The sequence below is a fragment of the Pseudophryne corroboree genome, chromosome 6, assembly GCF_028390025.1.
Source record: "Pseudophryne corroboree isolate aPseCor3 chromosome 6, aPseCor3.hap2, whole genome shotgun sequence".
NCBI classification, from domain to species: domain Eukaryota; kingdom Metazoa; phylum Chordata; class Amphibia; order Anura; family Myobatrachidae; genus Pseudophryne; species Pseudophryne corroboree.
The window spans coordinates 748,574,092-748,593,178 of NC_086449.1; the positions used below are offsets into that span (position 1 = coordinate 748,574,092).

The 19,087-nt window shown below is 46.6% G+C and overlaps 1 long non-coding RNA gene across 1 annotated transcript in view; it reads right to left on the bottom strand.

Annotated features, from left to right (window-relative positions):
- Positions 1 to 508: 508 nt before the first annotated feature.
- Positions 509 to 19,087, bottom strand: part of LOC134935657 (uncharacterized) — a 42,247-nt gene continuing 23,668 nt past the window's right edge. The window contains exons 2-4 of the long non-coding RNA XR_010180318.1: positions 5,287 to 5,424; positions 4,647 to 4,821; positions 509 to 597 (exon numbers count right to left, since the gene is read on the bottom strand). This is a non-coding gene — a long non-coding RNA (uncharacterized LOC134935657). The remainder of the gene's footprint in view (positions 598 to 4,646; positions 4,822 to 5,286; positions 5,425 to 19,087) is intronic.

Here is a 19,087-nt window from a genome sequence, read left to right on the forward strand (position 1 = left end):
GCAGAGGTAAGCAATGCACTTAAGGTCTGCAGTTGAGAAGAAAACTTCTTCCGCTTAGAGTGAGTGTAGGACATAATGTGTCCTCGGAGGACGGCCTTGGCCGCGCCCACAAAAATCGGGGAGTCGAAACTCTGATCGCCGTTATCTAGGTTATAATTGAGCCAGGATTGTTTAAGATGGAGAAGGAAATCAGTGGACTGGCGGAGATAGGCAGGGAAACGCCATTTTGGTATGCTACGGGGGACATGGCTAATTGCATGTGGAGAGATACAGGGGCATGATCAGACACAATAATATTGTCAATGGAGGTGTGAGTAACTTTGGGAAGGAGGTCAGCGACAGTGAAAATATAGTCAATTCGAGAGTGAGAGGAGTGAGGATGGGAATAGAAGGAAAAGTCTTTCTGAGTGGGATGGAATACACGCCAGGGATCCAGAAGGTCAAGCTGAGTGCAGAAGGAGGATAGAAGTTGAGCAAGAGGTGTAGTAGTGGTGGCACTTACCCTGGATCTGTCCATGGATGGGTCGACCACCTAATTAAAGTCCCCGCCGACAATCAAATTCTGGCTACCCCAGGTGAGAAGGGTCGTTAAGAGATCTGCAAAGAAAGATTCAGGTGAAATGTTGGGTGCATAGAGATTGAGAAGGGTATAGACAGTATTATTGATACATATGTCTAATAACAGAAATCTACCCACAGGGTCACATAGTTTTCTGAGTATAGTATATTGGAGATTAACATGAAATAGTATCGCTACTCCCCTAGACTTAGAACGGTATGGAGATGAGATGCATTCTCCAATCCAAGGGGCCCGTAGGGTATGTCTAGGGTCAGTTATCCAGTGTGTTTCTTGGAGAAGCACCATATGGGGAGACGTGCGTTTCAGGTGAGATACCACCTTTTTCCTCTTAACCGAGTGATTAAGACACTCTACATTCCATGAGACAATACGGAGTAATGTAGAATTTGGGTCTCCGTCGACATAAGGGTGTGGGCGAGTGTCGGTAGACATTTCAACCCACCCCTACCGGGAAAAAGACTAATAAGGAAGTGTAGAAGATGAAACAGGGTCCCACCCCGTCCCAGCGAGCAGGGGGGGGGGGTATCCCCCAGTGGGGGGAAGGGGTCCCGGCCCAGGCAGACAAAACTAACAAAACAGACAAACAATAACAGAAACATTGATAAACAATACAATAAACAGAGAATGGACCAAGAGTGTGTATCAATCACACTCCTGGTAAACTACATGTGAGACCCGAGTGCAGACTCGGGGAGCGATGAGCTATCAGCTGGTAAGATTAAACAGCAATCAAGTGATAGGTAGGGCGAAATGGAGCTTGGCCTCTCCAGGGTCATCAAAGAACCGTGGTCTACCATCTTCAAAAACTCTGAGGCGAGCCAGATAGAGCAATGAAAACTTGATCTTTGCATCAAAAAGGTGTTTGCAGATGGGAGCAAACTCTCTGCGCTTCGTGGCTACCAATGTGGAAAAGTCCTGAAAGATGAGGAGGCGGTCGCCATTGACAGAGAGGCTGGCAGTCTTGCGGTAGTGGTCAAGAAGTCCCGTTTTGTCCGCATAGTTTAGGACTCTCATGATAACCGGGCGAGGGCGCCCAGAGGAATTTTTTCGTTCAGGCCCTAGCCTATGGGCTCTTTCGATGACGAGAGGGACTCCCTTTAGGTCCATAGACAGTTGTTCCGGGATGCCCGACGAAAGGAGATCTAAGAGCTCGTGGCCTTTTATCGACTCTGGGATGCCGATGACCCTTAAGTTGTTACGCAGACTGCGATTTTTGAGGTCATCAAGCTTCTCCGAGAGGTCAGAGATCTCCAGTTGCTTGGCATGTAGGGAGCGTTGAGCTTCCTCTAGATTATCTTCTAGGGTCGCTATCCTTTGTTCCGCTTCGTCGAGGTGGGAGGAGTGTTGACTAAGTTGGGCCGATGAGGACTCAACAGCTTCTTTGAGTCCCGCCAACTTCTCATCTAAGAGTGGCCCCAACACCGCGAGCAGGTCTTTGTGTTTCATTTTCGTCTGTTTAATCGGCGGTCGGGAATTGCGGGATCGTTGGGTGAGTGAACGTGTAGTCGAGTGGTCGGAGTCGGAGGAATCGCCACAGGGAGTACTGTCTCGAGAATGCTGAGTAGTGCCTGCGGACATCACGGCCAAAGGGATCAGGAACTTTTCCATGCAGGGGTGTCTGAAAGAAGGGTCAATAACAAAACGCAGAGAGCTTGAATAGTAAAGGGTGAAGCGGGTTTCACATATCAGACAGGTATTCTCAGTGTAACCTCATCCTGGTTATGGCACCCAGGGAGTGAGGGTGGCGTGAGGGATCTCCCGCCGGGGTGGGCAAAGTCACTTTAGGCGGAGAGGTGTTCAGGGAACCAGCACGGGCGAGCGAGGAGTGGGACTGGGCCCCAATAGGTATGCCAGAGGGGAGTCAATAGAAATAGTGTCAGGAGCCAGTATAGGACACCCTAACAGGGTTAAGGTATATTATTTGGTGGGAGAGGAGAGGAGAGGAGCAAGGCGGCCACCGGTCCATGCGATGGTGGAGCCAGGGAAATCTTCCTCACATCGGTGGCTGGGCCCTGTCCACAGGGTCAATATATATAGAAAAAAGAGGAAGGGGGGTGCAAATCCCCACCCCCAAATTCCCTTCCGCACACTGAAAATTACCTGTAACCATCCCTGAATCTATCTGGTAATAAAATTCAGAGAATTCGTCACAAATGTTTGCAAACACATGTTTAGCTGCTGGCCACTTCACGGCTTCTCTGATACAGCAGTCCTAACTACTTGATAGCAGTGCCCACATTGGGCCATGTCATTTGTCACAGTACGCCTCATAATAAAGGTCATTACTAAAACAGTTCCAGACTGAGAGCTAACTTACCAGGGAGCCACCCCCAGGATCTCCCATTGGCACTACAAGGAACAGCATGCCTTCCAAATGCTGCTCCCATTCAATGCCTCATGCACACAAGCAGACAAACAATTTGGAAGCTGCTCAATCATACCTGGAGATAATTATATATCAGGTGCTGGAAGGGGGAGGGGTCACAGACAAAGAAACAAAGAGGAAGGGGGGTGCAAATCCCCACCCCCAAATTCCCTTCCGCACACTGAAAATTACCTGTAACCATCCCTGAATCTATCTGGTAATAAAATTCAGAGAATTCGTCACAAATGTTTGCAAACACATGTTTAGCTGCTGGCCACTTCACGGCCTCTCTGATACAGCAGTCCTAACTACTTGATAGCAGTGCCCACATTGGGCCATGTCATTTGTCACAGTACGCCTCATAATAAAGGCCATTACTAAAACAGTTCCAGACTGAGAGCTAACTTACCAGGGAGCCACCCCCAGGATCTCCCATTGGCACTACAAGGAACAGCATGCCTTCCAAGCAGACAAACAATTTGGAAGCTGCTCAATCATACCTGGAGATAATTATATATCAGGTGCTGGAAGGGGGAGGGGTCACAGACAAAGCACCTGATATATAATTATCTCCAGGTATGATTGAGCAGCTTCCAAATTGTTTGTCTGTCAATATATATAGAGCAAGCGAGGCTGTCCGTCCCTGAGGGGATGCAGGAGTTGCCGGAGGTCTGGCAGATCAGTGCCAGCAAAGCGTTCCCTCAGCTGGTTGTGTATTGGCCTCTGCTCCCCAGGCCTTGCAGCGGCAGGCAGCAGTGATAAAATGGCCGCCGGATCGGGCAGTGGGGGAATCAGGGGAGTCTCCTCAGGCAGCAGCAGCAGGGCTGTCCGTCCGGGGGAGGCAAGGGAATTCCTCTTACCTTCACAGCGCCCCCCCCCCAGCGGCTCAGTGATCCGGCATCAGCGACGCAGCTCCGGCTGCATAGAAGTGCCGAGGTCACCTTCACAGCGTCTCCCGGTTCCACGGCTGCAGGCGGCGGGAGGTAGAGCTGTGCAGCGGGCCGAGTGGTGGTGTCCAGGAGCACAGGTATGGGTAGAAGGAACCGGAGTGTCGGGTGCACGGTCCAGCGGGTCGGCGGGAAATCGAGGCCCCGGCTCCAGTGCAGGGACCAGGCCGCAATCCGCGGGAGCCTCCACGGCGCTCCCCAATTCCGCTGCCCTGGTCAGACAGCAACAGGGGTATGAGAGGAGGGTGTGGGGAGAAGGACACGGCACAGGAGCGGGTCTAAGCGATCCCGGAGGGCAGGAGAGATGGTAAAATAGCAGGAGCTCCAAGAAGCTGCGACTGCTCTCCTCCGATGCTAGGTCACACCCCCAAGTTTGTGTATGTTATACAGAACCATTTATGCCAGAAACCTGTTAAACAATTATTAAAAATTAATCAATCGCTCTAAATTAAAAAATACAGCTGCAGAGTAGCTTCAAGATGTAGCATTCCTGGGCACAAAAGTTAAACTGAGATCCTATTGGCTACTTAGCCCAGGTGTGATGTAGAGGGGAGGAGCTTACTTTGTAAACAATTTCAGTATAAAAAAAACATAGTATGAAGATGTGTCCAATACTTAGCACGGATGAAAGAGAAGTCAACCATGTAACTTTTTTAAATATCTACCTATATTACCGATTACTGTGCAATTACACTACCCTGTGGACTGTTAATATAGCAATCCCTAAATAGGATTGTAATTTATATTAACTTACAGTCTTCGGACTGTTGTAGAGTCAGCATTTGACAAAATACAAGATGTACAACAGTTGTGGTGTCATCAGCACTTTTTCCAAGAGTGTTCTTCAGATATTCTAGATCTCTTTCAATGTGCTGGAAAAGGAAACGCCTAACATCTTGCACTGGCGGCTTCACAATGCGGCTCAGGTTCTGTTACAAGACAAGAACGAATCAGACTGCTACTGTGTATGCAAATAGTAATTGCTCAACAGTGAGTATAATTACACTTTACTAAATCCTCTAAGCTTGTCACGTTCTATGTTAGTGATGCTGCTAATCTGTGTTTGACTTGTTATTGAGTACAGTAAGGTGAGTGGAGAAGAAGCCATAAATTGCATTATTCTCAGAATAAGAATATCCAGCATTAGGTGTTCTGACCACAGAATGACTTGTCCACCTTGTAGCCCCCTTGTAAATTCTGTACCTAAGCATGTAAAACCTATACATACTGGCTTAGGGAGTGGGGCGGATATTACTTACCCGGGCCCAGGCATATATATATTTTTCACATTTAATTTGACTCATAGACAAGCCCCCAATTGTGGACACACCCACTCTGACACCCGGCCCATCACATGTCTTAGCGGTAGTGAAAGGTATCTCTAAATTTGCTACCTGTATATCTTCTTCTGATCCCAGATGCCTTGAGAAATAAATACAGGAGCAGGTATCTCTCGGTCAGGAGCTGAATGTGCCTGATGCTAATGGGTCTCCAAGCTCATATCCAGTCTGTGTCTTGTAAAATGTTTTCTCCTTTATTAAGAAAAAAAAGACAAATACAAGAGTTTTGCTGTTATTTCTGCCAAATTTAAATTTAAATTCAAATTACAATTGAGTCCATGCCATCAATATATGTATATGAAATTAAATGTTGTTAATTGCATTAAAAAGTGGAAAAAATGTTTGCATTACCCTCTTTCCTAACATATTTTTAGGAAATATCCATCCGAACTGAGGATCTTGAACAATCTCAATGCCATCCAAATTTGTCAGTTTGCAAATTAAATAAACTCCATAACAAACATTGCCAGACTGGGAGCCTAATTAATTTAAGTATAATAATTTATTAATTTAATTAATTAATATAATTAATTTAAGTATAAGTTTTCACTGATGGATCCTGAAACACAATTTTGAGATGTTATTAGTTACCCGGGTCCAGGGATTTTTATTTATTTATTTCATTTTGCACATCATACCTGTATATCCTCTTCTGATCCCAGAAGCATTGACAGATGTGTTACCATCTTTAATGAAATATATACAGGGGCAGGTATCTCTCAGTATGGAGCTACAGATGGTGCCAGATGCTCTGGGTCTCCCAGAACACGTGCAGCCAGGGCCGGATTAAGAGCCACATGGGCCTGGAGCTGAAAATTTTCAAGGGCCTATACTGAGATGGGGAGGAGCTGTGACCAGTGCTGAGTGGGTGTGGCCAGAACATGTGGGTGTGTACACCCATCACACAATATGCCCTGCTGTCTCCCTAAATACATTAACATAGAAAAATTGGATCATTTTGTGAGAAAATGACAAAAACTATTTTAATATTTATGATTTATGATTGTTTGGACAGCTGTGCGCCTCGTCATCATCCTGCTGCCAGCACGATTGGCCTATTTTTATGTGGAGGCCTGGAGCTGGAGCTCCATCCGCCCCATTGTTAATCTGGCCCTGGAAGTGGGCGTTTCTGAGTGTCAACTGACCGTTTTCAGGAAGTGTTTGCAAAAACGCAGGCGTGCCAGGAAAAATGCAGGCGTGGCTGGGCGAATGCTGGGCGGGTTTGTGATGTCAAAACAGGAACTAAACAGTCTGAAGTGATCGCAAGCGCTGAGTAGGTTTTGAGCTACTCTAAAACTGCACAACAAAAATTTGTAACCGCTCTGCGATCCTTTCGGTTCGCACTTCTGCACACTCCCAGTGGGCGGCGGCATAGCGTTTGCACGGCTGCTAAAAACTGCTAGCGAGCGATCAACTTGGAATGACCCCCATAATGCAGATAACATCACAGTAGCCCCCATGAAATACAGAGAACATCATAGTCCCCACCATTTAATACAGTGATCATCGCATTGACCGCTATATAAGGCAGAGAGCATCACAGTGACCACCATATAATGCAGAGAGCATCACAGTGACCACCATACAATGCAGAGAGCATCATAGTGACCACCATATAATACAAGGACCATCAATTCCCACTATATAATGCAGTGTGCATCACAATGCATCTTATATAATGCAGGGAGCAGGGGTGTAGTGAGGGTGACTCTGGTGGAGCACAAGTTCTGGGAACCTCCGCTATAATGCGGGCCGCTGTACTGGCAGCCGCAGAGCAGGAGGGGAAGAAGCAGAGGGTGCGCACACTGACTCAGACTCGGAGACTAGGTAGGGAACAGGGCAGGCCAAAGGCGACAGCAGGAGACACTGACAACCAGCACATGCCACAGCTCTGGAACCCTCTTTATATGTCTCACTGTCTGCTTTTAGCTGTGCAGCAGGGTTACTTCTGTCCTGCTACCCCACTTTCTTACCCCACTGCTGCAGTACCTCCCTGGCTGCTGCAGCACCTCTCTCTGTTCCAGATGCTGCAGCACCTCTTTCTGCCCCAGATGCTGCAGCACATCTCTCTGCCCCAGCTGCTACAGCACCTCTCTCTGTCCCAGCTGCGGTAGCATCCCTCTCTGCTTCAGCTGCTACAGTACTTCAGCACCTCTCTCTGAATTAGAAGCTGCAGAGTAACATGTAGGCATACTGCTGGGGCCTAACATGTATAAACGGCTCTACTGTGGTGTAACGTGTATAAGCAGCTCTACTGTGGTGTATTATGTATAAGCGGCTCTACTGTGGTGTATTATGTATAAGCGGCTCTGCTGTGGTGTAACATGTATAAACGTCTTTACTGTGGTGTAACATGTATAAGCGGCTCTACTGTGGTGCAACATGTATAATCGGCTCTACTGTGGTGTAACGTGTATAAACGGCTCTACTGTGGTGTATCATGTATAAGCGGCTGTACTCAGGTGAGTAATCAGGAGTAATCAGGAGGGAGAGGGGCTGATTGAAGCAGCTGGGTGAGCCTATTGTCAAAGTCAGAAAAATATCACGCTGCACATTGCCATATATGCACCTCATGTGTGTGCCCGCTGCACGTGCATGAGCTCTCCCGTTCGTGCGTATACTCGCAGTCGCGTGCACTCGCAGGCGCACGGTATGCGCATTTACGGTAGAGTTTGTGTGCGTCTAGCGGGCGACTCAATCGTTACATATTTTAGTCATATAATGTATTTTGTAGATTATGGTCCCGTTGATAGAATCTGAAAGTTTAGTTAATGTAGCATGTTCAGAGACAAAGAGATCCCTCTTTGTTTGATACGAAGGGTCAGACAGGGGTTATACAGTGATGTTTAGAATCCATCGGAAGGGTATATAATTAGCAATATTCCGGTGTTGGTTAGAAACGGATTAATCGCTCGTGCGTATAGTTATGACTATAAGAAGTTTATGGACATTTACTATATTTGCAGTTTATTACCCATGCGGCGGGAAACCTGAGTTTCCCTCCCACTTGAGCAGTTTGAAATAGTCACAGCCCACCTGTATGAACCAACCTATGACCTTTTGTTATAATGCGGAGACGGATTCCTGTGTCCAATGAACAATAAGAATGTAGGGACCATTGTACTGTACTGTGTGTAAGTGTATATAAAGACAAGCCGACCTGGGCCAGCTCTACTCTCTACTCTTCTCAACGGTTCTCATCACTGATAATCGGGAGCTGGATATCCAGGAAGGCGCATGCGATTGTTTCCCCTTGTGCGTAAGTTCTCTGCAGCCATTTTACCTCCTAATTTGTTGTAAGCCATTCTCTCTCTCCTTCCACTTTAAATGTAATTGTGTTGTTATTATATTTTAACGTGTAGTAATTCTGTTAGATCTTTATGTTAGCCTGGTAGTGTATAAACTGTACTGTATATTCTTTTGCAATTGAACGTTCATTCTCTCTTAAAGGTGTTAGAACCTTAGACCGGTATTTGAGTGTTTATTATATTTCTAAGGGTTCTCTGAGCTTCTCAGTCGCTCATACACATTGCGTTGCATCTACACATTATCACTGCATAAAGGTTTACAGTATAAGTACATTCTTTAAGGTATAGTTGTTAAGGTTTAATTCTGTGAGCGTCAGCGCCGCTTGTGATCTCCTCGTGGTCTCGAGCGTCCGCTACGCTGGTAGCGTATCATTACGGTAATCGGCAGCCTATGGTGTGCTTGATACCAACAGCGTATTCTCGCGAACGTTTGTGTCGCTCGAGCGGCTCGCTCTCGATACAGCGTCCGCTACGCTAAGGGCGTACCCTTACGGTACCTCGTGCGCCAATTGCGTACTGTGTCTCTTAACCTTTTATAGTGTTTAATATAGGGTAAATCAGTAGGCTTTATCAATTGGGGGCTCCTCCGCTCTTCACATATCTGCACTAGGTAACTTTAGCAGACATTATCGGTCAGCAAAGGGCGGGAAGGTGGTATCCCTCGCAGTGCTGACCAGATAAGCGTCTGCTTCGCTTAGTAAGGAGTGCTGAGGGAATCCGAAACCGGAAGGTAAGAACAGTACGTTATTGTCTTTTAAAACTGTTTAGTTTCTGTTTTGCGTACGTGGAGGAGATCGCCCAGACTATCCTCATGCAAAAAACTGGCAAATCCCCGGGCCCGGACGGGTTTACGGCTCTGTACTACAAAAAATTCTCTGCCCTTCTCTCCCCACACCTGCACTCTCTCTTTAATGGGGTTGTCCAGGGCGACCTCTTTCCCCCTGAGATGCTAGAGGCCAGAATAGTGGTGATTCCCAAAGAAGGCAAAGATCCCCTTAACTGCGCCAGCTACCGCCCCATATCCCTCCTGAACCTAGACCTTAAAATTTTTGCCAAGATCCTGGCCACCCGTCTTAACCCATACCTCCCTTCCCTAGTTCACTACGATCAAGTAGGATTTATCCCGGGCCGCCAGGCAAGGGACAACACCAGGCGTGCTATTGACCTCATACATATCTCGAATTCCAGGAAAGCCCCCACTATCATACTCTCCTTAGACGCCGAAAAAGCATTTGACCGAATCTCCTGGGATTTCTTGAGACCCGCCCTAGAGGCCTATGGCCTATCTGGCGGCTTTCTCACAAGCATCCTAGCATTATACTCCACTCCCACTGCCACCGTCCTTATCAATGGTATCCCATCCGCCCCACTTAGTATTGCCAACGGCACACGTCAGGGCTGCCCTCTCTCCCCTCTAATATTTGCCCTCATTATAGAACCACTTGCTTCTCAAATTAGAGCACACCCGGACATACACGGTATACAGGTGGGCCCCACAAATCCCAAAATTTCTCTCTTTGCAGACGACATCCTACTCTCCCTATCCCAGCCCCTCATCTCACTCCCAAATCTATTCTCTCTACTACAAGCCTACAGTCTTATATCAGGATATAAAATCAACTATTCCAAATCTGAGGCCATGATGCTTCATACCCCCCAGCGTGAGGCCGAGTCCCTCCGTACCAACTTCAATTTTAAATGGCAACCCACGAAGATCAAATACTTAGGGATATACCTAACCTCTCGATACGACTGCCTCTTCCGAGAAAACTTTCCACCCCTCCTTACCAAAACACTAGCTGACTTGACCTCTTGGAACAGTCTTTTCATCTCGTGGCTGGGCAGGATCATAGCGGTTAAAATGACCATTCTCCCCAAATGGCTCTACCTTTTCCAGACCCTTCCCGTGGCAGTCCCGACCACCTTCCTCCGCACTATCCAACGAGCCCTCACACGCTTTATTTGGAACCACAGACCTCCCCGCATAGCCGCCAATACTCTGAAAAGACCAACCTCCGCGGGTGGTAGAGGCCTTCCCGACGTCAAACTATACTACCTTGCTTCCCACCTATCCCACATTGTCACCTCATACGCTCCTCCAGGATCGGTGTCCTGGCTGGACATCGAAACAGCCTTCATGGCCATGCCAGACCTGTCCCCCCTATGGGGCCTCTCCCCCACCTCTCGATCCCCAGCCTCTAAGCATCTCCCTACCATCAAATTCAATCTCAAAACATGGGACGCTCTCTCTTTGAATTGGGGTCTCACTACCATACCCTCACCCTTGACCCCCATCTGGCAAAACCCCAAGTTTCCCTCCGGACTCTCTGTTACGAGTTCCCGAATGTGGGCAACACTGGGCCTTAAATTTCCAACGGACTTTGCCGATCGAGGCCAATGGTTGTCCCTGCCCGACCTCCAGCGGAAAACTCCCTCACAACCACTTAACCCCTTCCAATACCTACAAATACGCCACTTTCTGGCCTCTTTCCCCTCTACCGCCTTACTCCGCGCCCTTACTCCCTTTGAATCCCTATGCGTCAACTCCCATTCCTCCAAAGGTATAATCTCCCAACTCTACTCTCTCCTACTAGACTCCTCCCTCCCTTCTTCCCGGCCCCATGAACTCGCGTGGGAACAAGACCTCGGACCTCCTCCAGAAACAGAGGACTGGGAGGACATGAGGCTGGGGATCGCTAAAAGCTCCATTGCCACTGCCTTTAAGGAAACGGCCTACAAAATCTACTACCGCTGGTACTACACCCCCGACCGACTTAACAAAATTTTCCCGTCCTCCTCCCCGTCCTGTTGGAGAAACTGCGGAGATAGAGGCACTATGCTCCACATATGGTAGACCTGCCCAGTAATTGTGCCCTTCTGGGACTTGGTCTACTCCCTCCTTAACTCACTTCTAGACCCTCCTGTCCGGAAAGACCCCTGGACCTCCCTGCTATGTTATCCCCCCCCACTCCTCAATAAATTCTCCCAAAAGCTAACCTCACATTTTTTAGCAGCAGCAAAATCATTGATTGCCCTCAACTGGAAGAACCCCTCCCCACCTTCCCTACTCTCCCTTAAAGCTAAAATTTGGCACATCGCCTCAATGGAAAAGATCACATACTATCTCCACGACCGGGGCCACGTCTTCGAGCAGGTTTGGGCTCCTTGGCTCGCCGCCGAACGTAGAAACTAGTCTCCCCTCCTTTAGAACATCCCCCTCCCCCCCAGGGACCCATGGGCCCCTACCGCTCTCTCCCTCCGACAATTCTCTCTAATCCACCCCCCCACCCCCCCGCTCTAACTTCCCTTCCTCCCTGCTGCTCTCTCCGTCCACACCCCCTTTCTGAATCTCCTCCCCCCTCTTAATCTGACTTTACTTGTTCTCATGGTATACATCATGTATAGACACAAATGTGGTCCTCCCCCCTCCCCCTCCAAACCCCATGTTTGAACTTGATTCTCTCTCCCTCACTGATTAATCTTGTTATATGCTTGAAAAATGTGGTCTACCCCGGACACTGGCTATGTTGGCCGCCTGTCCCATGTATTTTCAGTATGCTCTCTGTACCTACCTGACCACGCATAAATAAAGTATTTCAAAAAAAAAAGAAACCGGACACAAGGTTTCAAAAGATAAGTTGCAATTATGCCAGACTAAGGTAAAATATTTGGGACACTGTCTGACACAAGGACTGAGACACCTGACCGCTGATAGAATTCAAGCAATTCGAGACATGACTCTGCCACAAACCCAGCAACAGATCAGAACGTTTTTAGGAATGTGTGGGTATTGCCGTAACTGGATCCCAGGGTTTTCCATACTAGCCCTACCTTTGCAGGAGATGGTCTCATCAAACAAACCTGATCGGATCTCGCACACAGACGAATCCGAGATGGCATTTGAGAGACTTAAACAGTGCCTAACGCAGGCACCGGCATTAGGTATGCCTGACTATGGGAAACCCTTTGAGCTGTACGGAACAGAAAGTGCTGGTTGCGCGGCAGGCGTCCTAGCCCAAAAGCACGGTGATGCCAGCAGGCCGGTAGCATACTACAGCGCTCAGCTAGATACGGTAGCGCGATCCCTCCCCACATGCTTGCGAAGTGTTGCCGCGATAGCATTGCTAGTAACAAAAAGCGAAGATGTAGTGCTAGGACACAACCTCACAATCCATACACCGCATGCAGTGTCAGCCTTGCTAAATTCGGCCCAAACCAGACACGTCTCATCAGCGCGGTTTACAAGATGGGAATTGGCATTGATGGCCCCCGTAAACATCACCATAAAGAGATGCAGCGCATTAAATCCTGCAACGTATCTCCCAGGTGTGCCTGGACAGGCACAAAGGGTGGAGGATGAGAGTAATGGTGAAGGAGGATTTAATACAGAGAATGACACACATGATTGTATGGAATATTTGACCCAAAATTTCACGGCAAGGCCTGACATCAGTGACAATCCACTGGAAGATGTAGATTTTACTTTCTACACTGACGGTAGTTGTCACAGACAGACGGACTCGGGAGACTTGTGTACTGGATACGCAGTCGTAGATGACCAAGGCACCATAGAAGCAGAACCGCTAGGCCCACCTCACTCAGCCCAGGTTGCTGAACTGGTTGCCCTAACCAGAGCATGTGAATTGGCTAAGGGCAAGTCAGCCAATATCTACACAGATTCTAGGTACGCCTTCGGGGTAGTCCATGATTTCGGAGCCCTATGGCGCCTCAGAAATTTCATGACGGCAGCTGGTACACCGGTAGCGCATGCAGCTCACATCAAAAGGCTTCTAACAGCGATACAGGAACCCGACAGAGTGGCTGTTATCAAGTGTAAAGCACACACATATAGCCAAGACCCGGTATCACTTGGTAACAGCTGAGCAGACGAAGCTGCTAAGTTAGCAGCTGGTACCCCCAGACAGACAGACATCACACAACTGATGGTATTTAATACTGTCAACACACAGAAATTGTGTGAAATGCAAAATTTGTGTCCTCCTCAGGAAAAGGCAGTTTGGAGATCAAAAGGATATGGCCAGGAGTCCTCAGGACTCTGGACAGATGGACATGGTAAACCAGTGGCACCAAGAGCATACCTTCCAAGTCTAGCGGAAGCAGCACACGGGCTGACTCATCTGGGCAAAGAAGGGATGTGTAAGCTAGTAAGAGCTTATTGGTGCGCCCCAGGATTTTCCTCCCATGCGGGTAAGAGAGCAATGACATGTCTTACCTGCTTGAGGAAGAATATCGGAAAAGCAAAACCAACAGAACCATCTCATATCCCTCCAACAGATGGCCCTTTCCAGGTAATACAAATCGATTTCATACAATTACCCCCTTGTCGAAATTTGAAGTATGTACTAGTTTGTATAGATGTGTTTTCAAATTGGGTCGAAGCATTTCCTGCGGCCACAAATACCGCTATGTTTACTGCTAAGAAAATTGTGCAGGAATTTGTGTGTAGATACGGTATCCCTAGAATAATTGAAAGTGATAGGGGTACCCATTTTACAGGTGATGTCTTTCAAGGAATGTGTAAGTTGATGGGAATTAATAGTAAGCTGCACACTCCGTACCGCCCCCAGGCGAGTGCGAAGGTAGAAAGAGTGAACAGCACTATTAAAAATAAATTGAGCAAAGTTATGGCAGAAACAGGATTGACATGGCCAGAAGCTTTACCCATTGTACTATACAGCATCAGAACCACTCCCAGGTCCCCTCTTAATCTGTCCCCCTTTGAAATTCTGTTTGGTCGACAACCGCATGTTATGATTAACCCTCAGGATGATTTGAAGTGTAACAATGAAGTGACTGTAAAGTACTTGGTTAAGATGAGTAAACAGCTAAGGAATCAGAATGATAATTTGAAGTTGGTGATTCCTGATCTGCCAGATAGTAATTGTCATGACATTGAACCTGGGGATTATGTAATGATACGTAATTTTCTACGCTCAGGTTGCCTTATTGACAGATGGGAAGGACCATACCAAGTCTTATTGATTAGCACGACAGCATTGAAGGTTGCCGAGAGAGAGACTTGGGTTCATTCGTCCCATTGTAAGAAGGTTGCTGATCCAGAGAGGTCTCGTGATAAAGAACAGATGGTAGAGGAAGTTGTATCACTGGAGTGTCTGTTTCAGGAAGATTGAGACGGCACCTGAGCATTGAGAAATAATAAGATCGGAGGCAGTTGTCGATCCCCTGTTCCCTTTTATTGTTTTTCCCCACCTCCCATCCCATCTCCCTCAATTATTTATTTCCCCCTTCTCATTTTTCTCCATTTCCTCCTATAAGATGGACTTGCCCCAAGAGACTGTGATCCGGATTTTCCTGTTAACCATGATGTTGACCAGAGCAGTCTGTTCCGGCGAGAGTACCATGGAGGTCGAGAGAGGTTCTGGAATGGGTTCTGATGACAGAGATGGAGGCGTAGATTTCCAAGAACAACATAATCACCAAGCAAAGGCGAGTATCAGAAAACGATCTGGTAGCATTGACCATAGAAGGAACTGTGAAGGATTGTTAGCTGAAGAAAATTGCATCTGTAGGCATTGTGATAACTTAGTTGAGGATGGGTGCATCAAGAAATGTCAGTCCAGTTTTAACATTAACATGGACCGGCATCCATTGGGTGACTATCACTCATTAGTGGGTAAGGTGTTAAACCAAACAGACTGCTGGGTATGCTCTCAAGTACCTCAAGGTCACAGCAAGTCAGGACTAGTACCATTTCCTTTAACGATAGGGGAGGTACTTGAGTTAAGTGGTGGGAGGCCGGTGGACAAGAGGTTTAACATCTCTTCTCTAGTCCTCCTAGTTTGAAGCTCCACCAATACCATGTGGATAGGTCCTTAGTGTGTTTTAACATTTCCAATCCCCGAAAGCCGGGAAATTGGGAAGTGTCATGGAATAACAAAACCATGACCTTTTCATATAGAGCCGATAGAATGCCCACAGATACAGAACTTATACGCCACATAGCCGATAGTGGAAATTATTTCCGATATAGGTATACCCTAGGAAGTAGGACCATAAGAGTTGGAGAAGTATCACCAGGATACTGTGCACATATCATACAACCGGATACGTGTACTAGACAGATGGGAGAATTAGGGTTAGGAGGGTTCACATGGAAGATGTGTAACATGGTTCTAGCATATTCAGTCCCATATGTTCTCCCCGATGATGCATATTTCATATGCGGGAGAAAGGCGTATAAGTGGCTTGCCCCAAACTCAGAGGGATTGTGTTATATTGGAAAAGTACTGCCTGAGGTAATGACTGTATCCCACACCAAAATGAAAGATATTCACCGCAGTGCCCCAGCTCCTTATACTCACACTCATTACGAGCACATCGTTAAACGGCACCTGATAGAGAGAACAGAACATCCGGCTTCTGACCTGATTCATGAATCCACCGGGATTCAATTCCTAATCGCGTTAGATATCACTCGTACCGCCAGAGGAGTGATAAATTATAAATATATATCTGCGCTTGTAAATTTATTAGACAATATCACTGAAATGTATGATGACACATTCAGGTATACTGGGAGAGAGTTACAAGCCTACAAAACAGAACTGGTTCAGCATAGGATGATTCTCAATTATCTCACAGCTGTGACAGGCGGGTATTGTGTTACCCTAGCGACTCAGTATGGAATAAAGTGCTGCACGTATATTACAAACAGCACTGAGGACCCAGCCGAGGTCATAGACCAAAAGATGGATGACATTTTGCAATTAAAATGGGAGTTCCGAAGGAAACACAATCTCACCCTTGCCGCTGTGGGTAATGAGCTGACCAGTTGGGTGTCATGGTTGAACCCACGAAATTGGTTCTCTGGTTTAGGAGAATGGGCCCAAGGTATTATCATGGATGTAGGCAAATTTCTTTTGTGTATTCTGGGTGTCATCATATTGGTCGGTCTAATATTTAGATGCGTTCGGGTTTTAACAAAGTGTAAACGTAGCGCCCGAGTGATGAGTTTAAGAAGTGAAGATACTGTAATAACAACGACTGATTTGATTTACGACCCAACCATTGAGACAATGTTGTGATGAAAATGTGATTCCACGGTCCGTTTCTTTCACCCGTTTCTCCTTTGTTTTCCTCCAAGGTACAAAGACATCCGCTTGGAAGAAGAATTTGACAACCTTTTACACAGACCATTGATGGACAATGCCATAGACCCCCAATATCCCTAGCGATTTTAAAATTTTACGATAGCCCAACACTTTTGTAAGTCTATGGACATTGAGAAAGCTTTTTGCTCGCATTTTGGCAAAAGCCCAAAGAGACTACAGTCAACATGTACATCAAGACAAGACAACAGACAAGACTTCAATCAACAAATGTATATTAAACTCACATAGTTTATGACTGCATTTACCATAATTGCTCCTTATCTTCATCTCTACAACCTTCAGGTAATGACACACATAGTCGATAGGGAATATAGGCACAGATATCAGCACTCACATATTCCCCCCATTCATGTATCATCAACTAAAATGTGCTCCCCCATTTTGTTGCAACCAAAAGCCGAAAAGAGCTCGGTAAGTTTGACAGCCCATCCACAGACCCGTACCACGGGATAAGAAGGAATTCAAATGTATACTTCGCAATACCTCGAAGCTTGATTTAAAACACGTACGGCACGATGATACATGACCCCTCAAACACGGACTCATACATACATGCTTCTACTATCTCACTAGGTCATACCTTTTTCCCACCTTCTTCTCTTCTCCCTTACCCAATCATAGAAAAGTATTATACATGACATATATTTTTCTCTTTTTGAACTGTTTTAGGAAGTGGCAGTTATTGGTGACTGCCAAAGGGTGGACTGTCAATGCACGTGCATGAGCTCTCCCGTGCGTGCGTATACTCGCAGTCGCGTGCACTCGCAGGCGCACGGTATGCGCATTTACGGTAGAGTTTGTGTGCGTCTAGCGGGCGACTCAATCGTTACATATTTTAGTCATATAATGTATTTTGTAGATTATGGTCCCGTTGATAGAATCTGAAAGTTTAGTTAATGTAGCATGTTCAGAGACAAAGAGATCCCTCTTTGTTTGATACGAAGGGTCAGACAGGGGTTACACAGTGGTGTTTAGTATCCATCGGAAGGGTATATAATTAGCAATATTCCGGTGTTGGTTAGAAACGGATTAATCGCTCGTGCGTATAGTTATGACTATAAGAAGTTTATGGACATTTACTATATTTGCAGTTTATTACCCATGCGGCGGGAAACCTGAGTTTCCCTCCCATTTGAGCAGTTTGAAATAGTCACAGCCCACCTGTATGAACCAACCTATGACCTTTTGTTATAATGCTGAGACGGATTCCTGTGTCCAATGAACAATAAGAATGTAGGGACCATTGTACTGTACTGTGTGTAAGTGTATATAAAGACAAGCCGACCTGGGCCAGCTCTACTCTCTACTCTTCTCAACGGTTCTCATCACTGATAATCGGGAGCTGGATATCCAGGAAGGCGCATGCGATTGTTTCCCCTTGTGCGTAAGTTCTCTGCAGCCATTTTACCTCCTAATTTGTTGTAAGCCATTCTCTCTCTCCTTCCCCTTTAAATGTAATTGTGTTGTTATTATATTTTAACGTGTAGTAATTCTGTTAGATCTTTATGTTAGCCTGGTAGTGTATAAACTGTACTGTATATTCTTTTGCAATTGAACGTTCATTCTCTCTCTTAAAGGTGTTAGAACCTTAGACCGGTATTTGAGTGTTTATTATATTTCTAAGGGTTCTCTGAGCTTCTCAGTCGCTCATACACATTGCGTTGCATCTACACATTATCACTGCATAAAGGTTTACAGTATAAGTACATTCTTTAAGATATAGTTGTTAAGGTTTAATTCTGTGAGCGTCAGTGCCGCTTGTGATCTCCTCGTGGTCTCGAGCGTCCGCTACGCTGGTAGCGTATCATTACGGTAATCGGCAGCCTATGGTGTGCTTGATACCAACAGCGTATTCTCGCGAACGTTTGTGTCGCTCGAGCGGCTCGCTCCCGATACAGCGTCCGCTACGCTAAGGGCGTACCCTTACGGTACCTCGTGCGCCAATTGCGTACTGTGTCTCTTAACCTTTTATAGTGTTTAATATAGGGTAAATCAGTAGGCTTTATCACTATATAAGCAGTGACTAGACTCTTGGAGCCTGCTCTGTGGGGCTGGTCTCTTCCAAGTGCTGCTGGGATTTCTAAGTGTGAGTTGGAAACAGTAAAAAGGTGAGTTAGAATACAGAAAAAGGTGAGTTTTATAATACACAATCAGGAACACACATTTACAGTACCATTAAACTTCTGGTGAGGCTGCAAGGGGCTGACCTTGTGAGTGAGTGAGAGGGTCTCTTACTTGGAGTAGCAGAGGGGCTGTGATTGTGCGGGTGTGAGGGGCATTTTTTTTTTTTCTTAGCAGGAGCTGGAAGCCGAGTGAAAAGGAGGAGCAGTGAGCTGGAACAACTGCAACTGCTAAGTGGAGTATAGGTGCCGCAGGAGAGAGTACTACGGCTGC